This window comes from Anastrepha obliqua, chromosome 5 (genome assembly GCF_027943255.1).
Source record: "Anastrepha obliqua isolate idAnaObli1 chromosome 5, idAnaObli1_1.0, whole genome shotgun sequence".
NCBI lineage: Eukaryota > Metazoa > Arthropoda > Insecta > Diptera > Tephritidae > Anastrepha > Anastrepha obliqua.
Genome location: NC_072896.1, coordinates 121,951,532 through 121,956,696, shown reverse-complemented (window position 1 = coordinate 121,956,696; position 5,165 = coordinate 121,951,532).

Here is a 5,165-nt window from a genome sequence, read left to right as displayed (position 1 = left end):
ACCACTTACTCCATTTCGGTCGAGTTTAGCAAAGCGAGCCTATCATTTCTTTTTCGTGCTCTCGAATTCTAATCTAAAAAATTTCACTCCTTCATATTTTCAAATTTCTTAGAAAAACTTGTCATTCTTAGACCAAAATAAATTTCGTACTTTTGTTGTTATATTAGAATTCCTGCCAAAACTTTCTTCATTAGGAAAAATTTTCGTAATGTCCGTGATGAAACCTTGAACCACCTTACTCTGGCAGTGTACGTATAATTAAAATTTACGTTTGGCTGATTTTTCAATTACTATTTGTTGTTATCATACAATTAAGTTTGTTGTTTGTGTATCGACAAGTTGTGGGGGGAGTGCAGTAATCGCAGTTTAACGGTTAAATTTTTTCCATACATTATTTCACGAGCTATTAACGAACCAAGTGCATTCATAAATATGCATGGAGAAATGCAAATAGTGTGAAATATTTTCGTATTTAGTAAACTGTTGATTTTCCTAAAAATAATAATGTTTTTTCTAAGCTTTTCATTGTTTTGATAAATCACTCAAAATCATTGCTTTTTTACATTGTTTAGTTTTTTGTACTTTTTTGCTTCTTTACTGAAGCAAGCGCAATTCGCCTATACCACTGCAATGGCACACAATCGAGTACAGTCACTCCCCTTCAGCCTGTTGCACTGCAGCGCCGTGGCACAAACGACATCAATAAAGCAATTAGCAACATTTTCACTAAATACTGTAAATAAACGTTGAGAATCGCGTGATATGGAAGCGCACACCCACTGACACTAACACCAACACCAACAACAAGAACAAACATGTAAGGCAAGCAAATAAATAGAGACAAGTGTCCGTCGCGACTGCCTAACCACGTGCGCCGCAAGCACTTTCAAGTCCAGCCGCCACTCCAACTTGTCGCCAACCACTTACAACGCTTTAATTACACATATCCTTGGTGGCTTAGACGCCCAACTAACACACTCTCGCTGACTGACACTTTCACTGACATTTGCATAAAAAATTTAGTCGAGCGAAATGGCGTTGCGCACCTGCCACAGTTCGCTATACGCAGAGTGCTGGACGTTATTGTGTGTGTGTGTATGTGTGAATCTGTGCTTCGGTTGTGTATATGTATGTGTATATGCATATAATTAGCGCACATTTCGCCTCCCAGCTGTATGGCCGAGCTTCTGCTACAATTCCAGGTGCGTCTTGAAATTTTTGGTCTTACAATTTTACGACAATTTCAAATGGCAGTTGATTTTTAAGAGCAGCATTCCCTTGGCAGACTAATTCGAAGGTTTTTCCTTGTCTACCGAAGTTCGCCCGCTAATACCAAAAATCTTTTTTATCACCTCTGCAGTGTGCGTATCGAACTGTGTACCAGCTCAATGGTAATCGTGCACAAACCCACTGGGTTATGGCAGCCTCCTAATGTATATTACTTTGAAAAATTTGTTGACAATGCTTTTTGCGCCACTTTGTTGCTGTTTTGCATTATTTTTGTTTACCGCCAATTGTAATCTTCATAAACTCACACCTGGCGGCAAGGATATTCGCCAGGATAATTATCAGTGTCGGCAAATGCCAACGCTGCCCTGTGCTGTACTGCGCTGCGACACCAACAACAATAGTTTATGCCTTGAAGCCATTGCGAGAAATTACTACTTATTTACTACGACTACAATTACCACTACCACTACAATAGCACCAACAACAGCAATGACAAAATGAACTGAAAGGCATAATTGTTAAAGCAGCCACAACAACGGCTATATTAAAGCAACAACATGAGTGGCGTTTACACGGCACGGCCAACAACAACAATAACCGCTAAATGGTATTTAAATACTTTGCTGTAGTTTTCTACCAGTAAACCTCAAGGCAAGAGGTTGAGGTTGCTCGTGAAAAAGTTACAGTCGATTTTTTAAATAGCGATCTGCTGTTAGTTTATTGTGATAATAAAAAACTAGAGATTTATAAATTTCGGCAAAAAAATGGAATATTTTCTTGAAGGTATTTTCTATCGATTCACTTCAATTTTCAGCTTAATTACCTGCATCACACATGTTTTTATGTACTTTTCTCCTCTTGCTAGAGTTACGAGCGCACAACGGCTAAAAGCGGATTATTTGCAATGTCGAATACGACATTCGAGACTACGAAAACGGTGGCATGGTTTTTATCATTTCTCGATAAACTTTTACATCGTTTCATTTTTTTAAATCATGGAATTTTTAACCAGACTTTAGACCAAACCATATTTTACAGACTAAAGATACAAAATGAAGATAATACTCGAAGATAAAACTTAAAAGTAGTCGTACCTTTAATTTTGAATTCGATTTTCTAGTCAATGACAGCATTATCCGAAAGTGCTATACATTAGAATGGTCCACCATTTTTATTATTGTCACAAACGCCTTATTCCTTCTCACCAGTTCAGATTACGAGTAGAGCACTCAACAATTGAGCAAGTGCATAGGATCAGAAACGCGATAGAAGAAGCAATCGAAATAAAGAAAGTCTGCCCTTCCATATTTCTCGATGTTGCCCAGGCCTTCGACAATGACATGACGGACTTCTCCTCAAGCTTAAAATCTTGCTTCCAGGGGAGTTTTCGGACATATTTACTTCGTATCTAAGTAGCAGATATTCCAGGGTCAAGTGCGATAGCTCTATTTCAAGCTAAAGACAAGTAAAGCCGGGGATCCACAAGGCAGTATTCTTGGCCCTGTACTTTATGTAATTTTTACATCTGACCTACCGGTCTCTAAGACTAGCTGAGAGACAGTCCATTCATAAGCAGGAAGATGTTAACAAAATCACCGAATGGACTACAAATTGGCGTATATAACTTAACAAAGCAAAATTACTTCATGTAAATTTTACGAATGAAAAATTCTATATCCTCCTACGTACATATCAGGCAAGCAAATTCCTTACTCCAATACTGTGAAGTACTTAGGAATGACGCTGGAAATAAAACATGTGGAATTAAACCTCAAAATGCAAAAATTAAACTGGCTTCTTAAAGAAATTCGCCTCTTTCCAAACAAAACAAACTCTTAATTTATAACCAAGCATTTAAACCCGTTTGAGCTTATGGCAAACAGCTGCGGGGCTGTGCTAAGCAAACTCATCTTGAAAAAATTTAACCATTTCAAAAGAATTTCATAAAAAGCACAGTAAGCGCACCATAGTATGTGAGGAATTCTGATTTACATCCGAACTTCCAGATGTTATCAGTATCAGAAGTTGTCAAACATTTCGCTACAGCTCATACCGATAGACTCGAGCTCGTCAGCCTGGAGACTGGGCAATTTGCCAGTCCAGATGAGCAATGCCGGAACGAAAAAAGCCAATGTCTTTGTTAAGTACTTATAAAATTTCAATAAAAAGTGTCTGCACTTCTGGCCTTTGTGGCTCCAGTCGTTTCACGAGCTCGCCGAACACAGGTAGCAACACTAAAGGCAGTCAAGCCCTTTCCTTTGCAAGTTCCTTACAGCGCATCTCCTACTGCACCGGATTAAATAACTATAACAAGGGGCTAGGTAGGAAGGTAGTTATAGTGGTTGTCGGTTGACACACCTAGGCCTGTTGTAGACCCATTGTGATACCACCAGCAAAGACAGCCCTCCTCACTCTACATTGTCCTCTTTGAACCAACTTGTGGCTTTAATATATCTAACAACGCTTGTTATTTTTATATTGGCTACTTCTGCCAAGTTATTCAGGGAATTTTTTTCTAAAATATTGAACCTTCTTCTATCCAGAGCCATGCACCCGCATAGAAAGTGTTCTATAGTCTCTTGTTCTTCAATGTATTTACAGCTTCTGCAATAGTCGTTATAGGGTGCTCCCAGTCTACTGGCATGCCTGCCAATCAGACAATGCCCTGTTAGGACGCCGAGAAGATTTCTCATGTTTTCCTGTTTAGTTTCAACAGTCGGTTTGTGCGGCCCTTGTTCCATTCCGGCCACGTCGATCTACTTGTTGCACAGGTCAGGGACTGAGTCCATGGCCTGTAGGCAGCTCTGATAGTGTGTTTGCCTATAAGCATCTTACAAGCTGCTAAAGGTACAGGCATGTTCGCTTTGTCTGGTTGGATCTGTAATGTGGTACCCATTCTCGCTAGTTCATCTGCTTTGCAGTTGCCTTCTATGTCTCTATAACCCGGCACCCAGAGCAGGTTTATTACAAAGTGCTGTGATAGTTCTGTCAACACGAGAAGCAAGGGACTAACTGATAAGTTTTGATTACTTATTTGTTTTTGATTTCATTTTCATAATTTTTTTATGAAAACTTAGTTCATTCACAGGAATGATAGGAAGGGATAGAAATTTTAATGAAGTGAGGTCATATTTAAGGAAAACCTTCTTTACACGTTCAATTCTCTCATTTGAAAATAAGCAGCAATTTTATATGGCATATAAAACTTAAGATGGCGTGGATAAGATTGAAATTTGATTATTAGCGAAAGTAACATCAAAAAATTTCTCGATATGAAGAGATTTTCAAATCATCAGCATATAGAATAAAATTGGCAACTGAAAAACAAGTACTAAGTCAATAATAGTGGCTGTAAGGGGTTACGGGTAGTCAGAGAGGCCCGAAAAAAGTATGATTTTTAATAATTTTTTCTTTTCTTAGTCAGTTGCTTTATTTTACAAACATAAAAACATAGCATTAACACATCGTGTCTCGACTTTAACAAAATTAAAAAAAAAAACATTAATAATTGTAAAAGTTATCGCTACTTGTGGGGAGCCCGTTTCTCCAGAAGTCCCTTGCGGTGATCATCACAAGTCCTTAAAGATTCAGCTAAAATCAATCAGAAAAGAGAAATTAGTTTTATTAACCCTAGAAGGGTACTGTGAGTAAAATTTACTCACATAAGGAATAGATTTGTTCGTAAATCTGCAGGTTGGCCACACTGAAAGTCAAGCCACTAGCAGTGCTTGGCCCACTCTGTCATTAGTCGGCTGCCGCAAGCATTGAATGGTGTTGTTTGATTTATCGCGCTTGTGGACAATTTAAAAAAAGTTAGTGAGTAAAATTTACTCATCGGTACCCTTTACGTACTAAATTGTGTGAGTCAAATTTATTTATCAGTAACTTACTACGTGTCTAAAAAATATATTTTGTGCTGAATTATGACAATTATG